Below are 13,409 nucleotides of genomic sequence, written 5' to 3'. Positions count from 1 at the left end.
TGAATGTCTAAATGCACTGGTGGTATTATTAGACTTTCTGGCATTGTATTATTAGAAATAGTTCTTTAGTACAACATTTTATCCATGGCATCTCAAATGTAACATTACAACAAAGTATCTCTAACAAAATGAGCAAGTCACAAACTTTATGTATTAGTCTGTACATACATTAGTCTGTATAGTGAAAGTGAAATATGTCTTTTATTTAGCAGGGGTTAAAAATATATGGACAGACACATCTAATCTCATGCATGCAAAATCTAAACATCTTTCATGTGTTTGCTGTCCTAAAGTTTCATCCCACTCTGCCTCAAAGTATCTCATAAATATGTTTAGTCTTGAATTGGGAAGATCACTGACCAGAGGACAACTCTGCTTACATTTTCAAAGTATACTTCAACTGTTTTCCAGTAAGCTCAGTGTTTTCATTTCAGGGTCACGGCTGGAAGGGTCGCCATGGAAGCTGGGGGTCAAAGTAGATTCTTCCTCCCTGCAGAGGGAAGACAGAGGAAGCAGGCCTATTCCTGGAGTACACACACACACACACACACACACACAGTCATGTACCAATGTAAATGATGACCTTTTACCTTCATGCACAGTGTACGTAGTGACTGACAAACACACTGGGGACACACTGCTGTCACTGACAGGGTGAAGTGCGACCCCTCATTTCAATAATGCCTGCGTGTAAATGTACAGTATGTGTGTGTCTGTGTGTGATAACTTGAAAGGGTATCAGGTTTACAGTGTTGCTTGCTGTCAGTCCTCAATGTACAAAAAGGAATTCCCAGTATGTTCAACAGGAAGGAGATGTCCTGTGCATGTGACTCTGTGAGTGTGTGTGTATGTGTGCAGGTGAAATAATGTAGAAGCCAGTATGCACAGCTATCTATGACACTGGAAAAAGCAGTTTTGGTTTTTTTTTATTTAGTTTTAGGGCCCACGCATGAAAGGACCCTATTGAAACTGAAGGAATTATTTTTTTCTTTCTTTATTTCTTTGTCCAAAATGATTCACATTTTTGGCGGCCTAAACATGCTCAAACACTCACCAAGCTTTGCACAAAATGTAAGGGTGGCGAAAAGGTACGTGTCATATAATTTTCAGGCGGTAGCGTGGCAAAATGGCTCACTAGCACCCCCACAGAGCAGCCCCCTGGGCCGCATTTCACCGAATTGCACAAAATTTTTGTTGCAGATGTCCCAACATAAAAAACAGCCTCTGGGATTGATGCCCTAAACCCAACAGGAAGTTGGCCAATTAATGGTCATTTTTAGCGACTCACAGGTTACATTACTCACATCTGCACCAAAATTTATATGCATGATGACAGTCCCACCCTGAACACATCCTTATATTAACAAACACTCAAAGTCATAGCGCCACCAACTGGCAACAGAAAGTGACCTTTCAATGATGCTGACCCTGTGCCCTGTTTCACCTAGATGAACAAAACGTTTGTGGCACATGTATCATCCTAAAACACACAAAAACGTCTCTTGGAGTTATACTTAAAACCAAACAGGAAGTCAGCCATTTTGATTTGAACGTGCAGAATCAATTGATTAACATGACATTTTCACAGCGTTCACACTTCATGTACTAGTCAGAGATGGGGACTCGAGTTTGAGACTTTGACTTGAGTCCTGCTTAAGTCGCACACAGTGACTTGAGACTCGTCCTCAAAAGGTTAACCCCAACTGTCATTATGAAAAGTCGTTATGAAAAGATGAATGAGCGTTTGTTTACTTCCCAAACTTCTGGCAGTTGATTAATATAATTTACGTCCCGCTGGCTGCCATCACGTTAATTAATAACACTGACTGCAAACAGGTTACTGGTTTATTGTTGATCATGTAACATTACAGTTTTATTTAGTTAACGTTACACTGGTTTGAGTTTGGAGGATGTGTTGACATACAGTAGTTAATAAGCTGTCATTAATTGCTTTGCACATTACATGGTTGTGCTCTGTAAGTGAAAAACAGGTTACAGTTACAGAATTCCTTTAGCTATGCAGTTTTATTAGCAACCTGGTTTGAACGCAGCAGGTAATGCAATATTCATTATAACCACGAGTGCTCAAAGACTTGTGAGCATCTCTGGTACTAGTACACAACAAATAATTAGCAGGTGTTGTCTAGCGCCACCTAGGGGACAGAGCAAGGGACTTTTAACTGTCTAAAACGCAAGATAGTTCCTAGCAGCGTTCCCCGGCCTCCTGCCGTTGCACCGCAGCCGCAACACGCCCCAAAACGCGTTACGGTGAGAGGGCCCCTCATATTGCTGCTTGCAGCTTTCATTTTTAATTGAAATATAAAATATACAACCACATTTGGCCTAGTGAAAGGTCACAATGACACTGGTGCTTACAAGAAACGGAGCACACTGACTCTCACAGTCGCAACAAAATTTTTATTAGGCACAAGTTTAGAGTTTTCTCTCTTGGTCGCTTTTGGCAAATTTTTAGCAGCCAATGATTGGAATCTATTACAAAAAACTCTGAAACTACAAACTCTTGTTTCCCTCTCAGCTTTTAAAGACCTTCTGGCTGTGATATTGACGTCATTGCACGTGCCAATTTTAAACATATCTATTTTACTGTATTGTTTATCATTTCTGCCCTTTATTTTTTTTATATAATTTGGCATATCAGTATTTATTTTGTATAAGTCCACTTATGTTATCATAGATTATTTAACTGTTATCTCTGTGTGCTGTAATACCAATTCACTGTATATGACATTTCATTAACTACTAACCTCTTTTTACCACATTTTACTTGTCTTTGTTTAGTTTTTTATGTGAAACTAAATGTTGTTCTGCACTACTTTGCCTATCTTGACCAGGTCGCCGTTGTAAATGAGAAGTTGTTCTCAATCGGCTTACCTGATTAAATAAAGGTTAAATTAAAATAAATAAATAATTAATATTCATTAAATTTTGTTTTCTTTCATTCTGCAAAACTTGACTCATATGTGAATGTACGTACAGTATATTCTGTGTTGAAGTTATCCAATCAAAATAAACAGTGGCTCTGATGGCAACACAGAACCCTGAAGCTGACTAGAGCCAGTAAGTTCAAACAGTTTATTTTACAGCAACTTCAGAATGGACAGAGCAGGGGCTGGGGAAATCCTCCGTGTGGATGGTCAGTGAGGGGAGTTTGGCGTGGCAAGCAGGCAGAGGGACACAGTCGGTACAGACCGTGTGGAAACCAACCCCTGGAACCACCACAGGTCACGCCCACTGCTATAACCTGCCGGGAAGGAAAACAGAGGGAGCAGCAAAAGAGAGAGAAAGACAGAGTGACAAAAAATGAATAAAAAAACACAACAGCCAGCCACACACACCCAAAAACACAATCATACTCACACTGACAATCCCAGCCATGTCACAGCGGGAGAGTTGTGACAGGCTCACTTTATTTGTGGTTGGATAAAAGCACTGTTGTTGTCTGAATTCTGTCAAATAGGGTAAATTAATTTATTTAAGTGCTATTCTATTCATAGGTGTCATTTACACTGGGGACGCATGGGACATGTCCCACCACATATTGAAATGGCTGATTTTGTCCCCATCACTTTTTGAAAGCATTTGTTAAAATGTTCTGAAAAATAGCTAGCACCAAGAAATGTAACAAATGAAAATGCTGTGAGAAAGGTTTATTTGCACAACAAGAAAACATTCAATGCAACTTAAATATAGAAGAAACAAAAAGAAAAAAAAAAAGCTGATCACAGCGTTGTATTCTGCGAATTTTTATATTTACAATTGCCAGGTGAATTTTTTGTTTCTCTTTATATACAAATAAAGACTTTTCCACCATAAATTAATGTTTGGCGATGGCACAATGGATAAGACTATGCCTTTGGTGTGAGAGACCATTGTGTCCCTGAGCAAGACACTTAACCCCTAGTTGCTCCAGAGGCGTGCGACCTCTGACATGTATAGCAATAGTAAATCGACTATCATCAAATCTCGTGACACACTTGTATCGTCATGTCCCTAATCTGAGCATTTATGTCCCCACCCCTTTCAACACAAATTGACACTCTTGATTCTATTACACTTCATTTTAGCACCAAAGTTGCAATAGGCTGCCTCTCTTCACTCTGGAACAGTATTAGATGTTATGAGGTCACATTTATTGGCATTTTCATGAGCCTTGTTTTTACACACTGCCTTGTTATCTATAGCAGATTTCTGAAAACTCATGTAAAAGTTTTGATGTAAACATGAAAAGGGAAGACTTCAGCTTTCACCATTTTTGGCCCTGGGGCCACTAGTTGTCTATCACTGAAGTAGGCCTTTTTTCAGTGCCTTCCAAAATGACACATATGAAAGGAATGTGTTTTAGATCGCCTGCACGTAAAACAAATAGAAGCAGGTTTGGTTTTATTCCAGAAGCCACAGACTTGTGAACAGTTGCAGTACAAGAGATAGACTGAAGAAAAAACATGTATATTATCAAACTTTTGATTTTTGCAATGTTTTAATGGTTGTAAATTTGCTGTTTGTCACTATTTATCTTTGCAAATTCACTTGCTTCAAATGATTTAATTAATAATAAAATGTCCTTCAATCAGACAACTTTTGCAGCAAACAAGCACTGGAATAGAACATTAAAATTTAAGAGGCAGTAGCCCAGGCCCCTAGTCTGCATTTGTCAACCAAGTTTCGGGTTAGAATTGATGCAATCTGGGCAGGTTGATTCATTGTCACCAAATCCAAAGACGAACATGCCTGCACTATCCATGCAAAAGTAAAAATGTAAGTTTAGTTCATTTGTAGGTTACAAAGTTGTGCCACTGAACTAAATTAATGCTGGAGAACAGCAGTCATGGTTATTGAATTGAGTGATGTAACATTTTTTTGAATATTCGGAGGTAGCTCTCCCAGCTCAAATAATCTTCCAAAGCATTTGCCTCTTAGGTCTTCAAAACTTTTGCAGTTTTACTACAAGAACTCTTGGAGGAGTGATTTCCAACCAAGTTGTCAGGTTGCCGCAACAGTGTGTCCCAAGATGTTTACCGGGTAGGTCAAAAAACATCTACTGCACAAAATTATGTTTTGTTTTCCAAAAAATTTTTAGCCTCAATATGACAAGGTAAAATCATACTCTGGAGGCGTTATTGAACTGTCTGAACGGAGAACACAAAGAAAAAGATGCTTCTACTGGCCTAACATGGATGTACTCTTAGTAAGTGTGTCAACATGGGACAAAGATAAAGTTGGTTTTAATGTGTTTCAGACTTACCTAATTTTGGTAGCTATAATGAGTTTACAGCAACAAAGACACATTTTTTCCCCTGACCAGAAAACCAATACAGAAGTAATCAAAGGAGGTTTCACATTTAGTTAAAAGAGGTAAGAACTGCTTATATTGAGTTAGACTATCTGTCTGCATCTTTCCAATCATTCCCATTCCACTTATTTGGTTCTGACTCCTCTCCTTTCCCTATCCTCTCACTTCACTATTTCCCTTTTGAAACCTCACTGGGCATGTGTGTGAGAGTGTTAATTAACTTCCTGTCCAATATCCTGATCTAATTAATAGAGTGAATTTCTTTCCTCCTCTCCTCTTGCCAACTTCCTCTGTCACTGCAACCAGCTGCAGGATGAGGCAACAGCTGCTGAGCTCCCGCCAGAGTTCAAACTCAGGTCATGACCTCAACACACGACCTCTGCAACATATACTGTTTTCATTCTGACCAATCTGACTATATCAGGGTATATTAGATCTTCATTGGGTCTTTCAGCAAAGATTATTCCTGATAGCAGAGACCCTTTGGTTGTAGCTTTTAGGTTTATTTACTCTACCTGCTTTGCTGGGGTAACTGTTCATCAACATCTTAGTCCAGTGATGGCATGATAAACAAAAACATGGGACGACTGCACCCAGCAACAAGCAATCATGCCACAAATAACCACCAACTTGCAAAAATATCAAGAATGTTTTCAGAAAAGCATTGTTATATGGAACGTGCAAACGCTAGGAATTTCCCTGCTCCTAGTGTTTCGCCCCTGAAAATGAGGAGGAATAATCAGTGAAAAGAGATGTTTCAGCGAGAACTTTTACTCTAATGAGGAAAATACCACAACATCCCCAGGCATGTGGGTGGAAGCGGAAGGTGTCTCCGGATTCTAGATCAGGATTACCTTGTAGATTGTAAATTAACACTTCGCAAATGACACAATCAAAAACAAAATAAACAGAAGATAAACCACCACCTTTTTAGCGTTTAAACCTTTTTAAATCAGATGACGTTTTTGACTACATTACCCAATGTTATGGTTATGGTAATTTTTATGAACTTCTGTAAATTAATTTATTACCGTTTTAAAATCAGTAAACATCACTAACATCTAATTTACTATACTTAATTAACTTAAACTCAAATTATTAATGTGTTCTATTCTAACTTGTCACACTAGCAACACCAGGTTTGTACAAACACAGGTTACAATGCCTGGCTGCATGCTCCAAAAATGCAGAGAAAATCAACATACTACACACAAGTGTCTCGCTCAAGGACACTTCAACATGCAGAGATTGAACCAACCTTGAATGTAAACCCAATGCAAAAGTTAATTAAGGTCAAGGCTAGCAACTGCCTGTCTTCAAGTGTGTCAGTGATCAAACCAAACAGCCAATCAACTTCAAAGTGTCAAAAGTCAACTTGATGAGCGATCAAGTGTTGAGCAGTTGCAAGTGTTAGTGTTAGCATACAGTATACTCTGCTTCTACCTACTTCTGCTTACTTTTGCCCTAAAATACATGGTATCAACAAACTGGGCACAGTTGTAAAAGGTGAGGCTCCTGTGGTTCCAATAGGCCCACTTTCATTTGGTCGTAACTACCACATTGTGCATGTGTAGAAGGAATCCTCCCCTGCAAGGGTGCTTCCCTACTTGTGGATTATAATTTATTTGTTTAATCCGTACAAAAACTAAAATGTAAAAATGCCACACGGCTTTCTGGTGGGGGATTACTTACTTTTGGACAAAGGCAACCATTTTGCACATTTAGATGAGTTTTGTTGCCAAAATTCAACGTCTTTCAAGTATAAAAATACATGCATTCACTTCATCCTTGTTGGGAATCTGAAACAGCATTCAGACGATTACAAGACACTACACATTTCTCACTGAAACTCAGACTAATGAGGTTCTTTGACGATTACCAGCTGCAAAATGCAGACACCCCAGTCGATTCAGCGATTGGAGACACAAACACTGAAAAGGCGGTGTCTGAGATAGAGTTGGCCTTTACAGTGAAAGGGTAATAAATTCATGAAGATTTAATTGTATGATGAAATGAACAGCTGGGCAAAGAAAATACAATTTAATTCTGCATTGTCTAAACTTGCAGCTGTAGTCAGGGAGGAACCTTTTCATCATCATATCAGCAAAGGAAGAAACTGTCTGATTTATTTGAAGACATCAATAATTACATATCTATCAATAAATAATGGATTCCATGAATTTATGTCAAAAATGTATGTAAGCGTCAGTTCGGTAAACATGGATCAAGGAAGTTTTACTTCCATTACATCCGTGGCAGGGGTATGATCGATCCCATGTGGGTTGTCCTGGAGAGGGTTTGTGATGTTGAACGATCCAAAAAACTCACTGATCCAACATCAGTCATTGATCTGAGCATGTGCGTCACCAAGTATATGAACCCTTTCGAAAATAAAGTGAGCAGTAATCTTTTGAATCAATCACCTAGCATGACTTGGTGCAAAAACAAGTTGTTGTACCCTGAAGTAACAATGGAATAGTTACAATGGAACTAAGAATAGTAAAGTATGAGCAAGAAACTTTGCCAAATTGTCATTGTAAGTTTCCCTCCTGGTCTCTTGTTTTGATTTTACAAGCTATTATTCCATTTTGGGCCCTCATTTTATATTTAAACTGGTGATTAATCAAATTCTAAGTGTGATCTGGAAAAACGTCGCTGCCCATTGGCATTGTTGTGGCTCTGTGAATCACTTCACAGTTTTATTTTCAAAGAATGCTTTGATGAGACGGAAAGCGAATGAGGGAGCACTGAGTCAGGGGAAAGCATGACGGAGGAAAAGGTGAGGAGGGGGAAGATGCTGAGAGGAAAGGAAAGGAGAGGGAGGGAGGGCAGAATCATAGCCCAATTGTTGTGTGTTTTCCCACCGTCAACAGCAAAGGAAGTGGAACGGAGCAGCTAAATATACAAACAGCACAATGAGGCAGCGGGCGTAGAACAGCTGTGGAACATGGCTGTCACCAGGTTCAGGAGTGCGAAACACTGACGACCACCTTTTATTTATACAGGAAGGAGCGGTATGAGAGTACACGCTGCTTTTCAGATACACCTCCACATCCCGACATAGGCTCACATACAATCACAATATCACAGGGCTTCGCAATCTATCCAAGTTAGGATGAACAAATCAACCGCTTTTTGTGATTTAGTCACATACACTTGATGATACAACTTTATGATTGTACATTCATGCAGGCAAAAATATGTTCATTAAGAAACACAACAATTAGGAGACATCTCGTGAAAATATTTTGCATATTTTTACAGAAGAATGTGTACCTGATTTGTAGTCGCGGTAATGGGTTGAAGTATATATAAAAAGACCAGTATGGACGTTGAAAGTGAAAGACTTCAAATAGCCTCAAAAAAACACAATTGTGGCAGTGCCTACCTTAAAGACAACAAGGATCTGGCGAGTCCTGATAAATAAAGCAAGCTTGTTTTGTGAAAAGCCGGCAAGCTTTTGGCAAGATTTGGCTTTTTGAAAGCCAGCTAGCTGCTGAAAGCCAGATAACTTGCTGAGCTTTGTGGCTGGATAGTGCTAGCATGGTAGTGATTAGCTCACAACACAAAATACAGGCCATTTAATTTAAAGCTCTGAATTATTTTACTTTGAAAACCAACGTTCTGAATTAATGTGGTATGAATTGCCTAGACAGATATAAGAGGTATTATTTGCGTCCATACATTTTCAAAAATGTGAAAACTTTTATTTCACATTTGTCTTTTTTTTGTACATGCACTTGCTCTACAGTTCCACTGTATGTGTATAACTTTAAAGAATAGATCAAACTGTTGGTAGAAGGATGCCGGCACCTTAGAATAGCAGGAAATGTCTAGACTTTGTGTATAGTACCAAAGCCACTGACATTACATAGCACTGATATATTCTGCATATATGTGTGTGTGTGTGTGTGTGTGTGTGTGTGTGTGTGTGTGTGTGTGTGTGTGTGTGTGTCCAGCTTTCCCAAGTCATGTGGGAATTGGACCTCTTGGCCACGGGAAAAAACAGGAAGAAATGTAGCAGACGTTTTTTCCTCATTACTGTGGCAACAGCGGATGCAGTTGTTATGTTGTTTGACTTTATATGGACCTGTACAGTAGCATGATTTGATTAGTGATAAACACATGACAGCATGACTGGACATCATCTTCATCTGTATTGACATATATGTGCCATTTAAAGGACACTTTTAGCCACAGCACCTGACTGCAGTATGAGTACAATTTCCAGAACAGGAGGCTAAGCAGTACGGCGCCACATCATCATCATCATCATCATCATCATCATCATGGCTATCATCTTCCTCACCATCTCCATTTCATCCACATCCTCCTTTAACATCTTCTTCCACTACTCTTCTTCCTTTTCTGCATCACAATAATTCCCTCCTTTAGTTTCTAGTCTTTCCAGATTACAGATATTCCACTTTGTTGTCTTTCTGAATTCCATTACCGTTGCCATCGTTTTGACAGTACACTGTTTATAAAGATGGAGGACATGAAAGCTTTCCTGCTCCCTCTGCAGTATAGTTCATAAGCCCCTCAAAGGTGTTATATCAAACACAGGTGCACAACATTTGATGACTTCTTCTTCTTCTTCTTGTTAATGGTGAATTGTGATCGGGCGGATCATCTTCAATTCAATTTTATTAAAAATTAATAAAAATGAACTTACTTTAACTTTTCACAAACATTGCAGCTTCCTCCAGTACAATTTTCACAAGTTTGAAGATAAGTTGGTGGTCCCACCCCTACTGATCCGTAGCCAAAATGGCGACAATTGAGGATGAGAAGTGTCAGTGCCACATTTCCACACTCAATTTTTTGACCGTTTGACCAACTGCACGCTCTTATGAACTCAAAATAGCAAGTGTCTTCCATGAAATCATATGAGGTTAGCTGAATCAAGACTACCACGAGATGACAGGTTTTAACGGCAGTCCAGCACTAAAAAAGGCTAATGTTTTTTTTCTTTGCAGAAAACAGAAAGTGTTGTCATCTTGAATTAAATTACATTGAAATCCATTGTAATCATTCATTCCAAGCACTGATTTCACTAAATGCTAAACAGGCAAATTCATGAACTTCATCTGAAGCATTCACTGTAACGGATTTACAACCATCCTTCTTTAAGACCCATGTTTGAAGACACATTTGGGGTCAGAGGTGTCATGTTATGATAAAGAGAGGGCAAAGTTTGCCATATCATGCATTATGGGGTACCCAGGTTTATACAGAGGGCCTCTTCATCTGCAGTTAAATGCTCTACTATCGATCTACACACCTTCATATGGAGGGTTGTTCTGCCTATTATAGAGCCTAACAAACTGCTACACTTTTGTGTATTATCCATCAACTGACATAAATACAAGCAACTACAGTGAGCCGGAAGTGCAAACATGTTTGTTCCTCCTTATAAAAAGCCAATATTTCAGTGGGTCTCATGCCAAAAGACACTCCTTCCTTACCATCCCAATTCAAGCCCTAGGCTGTATGGCATGCTATAACTTTTCCTGCGCACCCATTTTGTGGGAAAACAAGATCATTGCTGTTTGAGGTATATCTCATTGGTAAAGCATTTGACTGCAGATCAAGATCTTCAACTGTGGGTGTCCCTTGCCAACAAATAGTTGATGCTTTAAATTTGCTCCGAGGTAGAAGCATGAAAGATCCTGTTTTCAGATGACAAATTGTGTTGATATCACTCACTGTGTAAGTGATGAGATTGTTTTAGATTCAGTGATTGATTCTGTTGATTGATCAGTGTCTATTAGGAGGGGGTATAGCTCAGTGGTAGAGCATTTGACTGCAGATCAAGAGGTCCCCAGTTCAAGTCTGGGTGCCCCCTAAACAGGCAACCTTTCTCTTTTGACCATGGGCCTCCAGCTCTACAGATTTCACAAAAACAACTGAATGCACAGGCAGCATGTAGGGCTCCTGCTAAAAGACAAATGCATCCAGTCGCAGTGCAAGTTCTCTATCCACAATCTACCTCTTCAGTATCAAACACGAAACCCCATATAAACGTAAAGCTTTCCTGTAAATAGGCAAATGCCCCCAATTGCAAGGCCAACACAGACTGAGCTGTCAGCTTTGATTCCCATAGTTCAGAAACTAATTAAATAGAAATGTTTGTTTTACCAAATGGCATGATCATTTCGAACAGTCTGATTGAATCTGACTTGGATGATGCAGAGCTCTCAAGTTGTCATGCAATCTATCTAGGTCTACTGTGAATTCATGATTGATAAACAGTGATGAGGATATAACTCAGTGGTAGTGGCAGAAACAGTGATGTGACTTATTTTAAAACAAATATTGTGCTGTTCTCCCCCTGAGCATGTATCATCTCAAAGCACTTTCACAGCATAAGCTTCATCTCTGCATGTTTATGCTGTTTGGGACCGAAGCTTGATTGTTGGGATCCCATGGAGAGCTTAAAAATGGCAATGAAGGGAGCACCCCGATTTGAACTGGGGACCTTTTAATCAGCAGGCAAATGCTCTCCCACTGAGCTATACCCACATATGCAAAATGCTTAAAATACTAGTAGATCAGTAAAGCATTGATTGGGCAGCTATCACCTGATAAAAATCTAGATCTGTGCCCCACATTCTGGTCCTCCACTTTTTTCAGTATCAAAAGTTGGTCATTCCAACTCACTTTCAAGAACATCGCGTCACTTCAAAAATCAGTCATTGAAGGGGCAATCATGATTTTTTTTTTTTTAAATGAAATAAATCACTTTTTTATGGACTGTGTCTGAAGGGGTAGTAACCTCACATAAAAACGATCCACTTACTTCTGACAGCTAACGACATGGAGTCCACTAAAACCAGGGCTGTAACGTTTAGAAATGAGTGAGGTCCAGATTTTTTACGATAATTTATACCAATGTTACACCTAAACACAACCAAAGTTATACACTACTGTCACACAAACTAATGATCTATAATGATATGCAAAAGGACCTGTTGGCAATAAATACTTTTACTTTAAAGCTGAACTTTGCCGGTCTACGGACTGATCAAAAGAGCAGCATAGAGGCAGTGGAAGGACCACAGGTGCTGTGAAATACACCGACACAACATGGAGTCCAAAGTAGGGGGCATCCAGATTTGAACTAGTAACCTCTTGATCTGAAGTTGAATGCTGTACCACTGAACTATACCCACAGGAGCAGAGATACTGCTTTTCCACCAAATGGCTGTTGAGAAAGAGGTATAAAATACCAAAACTCGGACTTGCATGTCATAGCATATTAGCATCAAGATCATATTTGTGTCAAGAAAACATTCCAACGCCCAACATTATTGTCACTAGAAAATTCTTCTCCGCCATACCATGACTGTTGGAAGAGAGAATAAGAGAGACTGACAGCAAATATGTGTGTGAGGTGACTTTTGACCTTCTTTAGTGTCTCATAATATCTGACATGAAAGAGGAAAATTACCTGACACACATTGGGGAGGCAGCAACTCCCACAACCACCCACATATGCAAACATGTGCACATACAAGAGCACACATAAAACACTACTAAGAAGTGAGTGTACCAAATGACGTATTGTGCCTATGGCATCTGTCATACTATAATGAACTGCAGGGAAAACATGCAACACTGACAAAATGTGCTGTGCTGTGTTAAACTGCTTACAGGGTGAGTGTGGGACTGACAGTTTGGTGTTAATTCTTATAAGTATGGTTAATGAGGTGAAAGTGGATGCTCACTGTTATTACAGGGTTAGAGAATGAGAGAAAAATATGCAACACAGAAATTTCAGAAGATTCAATCTTATTTTACAAGAGGATAAATAAAGTATAATGTGATATAATGTGATGCAGTACAAAATGCTATTATGCATTTAAGTTTAAGGCAATGTGATGTAATCTAATATAGTAGAAAATGATACAGTATATGTGTGACACAATGTGATATAATAAGATAAGACAATATGATATGTGATGCAACATGGTATGGTTTGATACAAGGAGTTGCAATTACAATGCAATGTTGTGCGACAAAATAATGATACATTACAATACAACACGATACAACACAATGGTAAATAACTTTCTCAATACACTTTAAGACAATT

At 39.1% G+C, this 13,409-nt stretch overlaps 1 non-coding gene across 1 annotated transcript; it reads left to right on the top strand.

Moving 5' to 3' along the window:
- The first annotated feature begins 11,087 nt into the window (after nucleotides 1-11,087).
- trnac-gca lies at nucleotides 11,088-11,159 on the top strand. The gene has a single exon. It is a non-coding gene; the product is annotated as a tRNA-Cys (tRNA).
- The last annotated feature ends 2,250 nt before the right edge of the window (nucleotides 11,160-13,409 follow it).

This window comes from Micropterus salmoides, unplaced genomic scaffold (assembly GCF_014851395.1).
Source record: "Micropterus salmoides isolate LMB-PRFRI ecotype aquatic unplaced genomic scaffold, ASM1485139v1 Ms_hic_scaffold_12, whole genome shotgun sequence".
In the NCBI taxonomy this organism is placed as follows: Eukaryota; Metazoa; Chordata; class Actinopteri; order Centrarchiformes; family Centrarchidae; genus Micropterus; species Micropterus salmoides.
The sequence above is the reverse complement of the archived record's forward strand: the minus strand, read 5'-3'. Positions and strand labels throughout refer to the sequence as shown.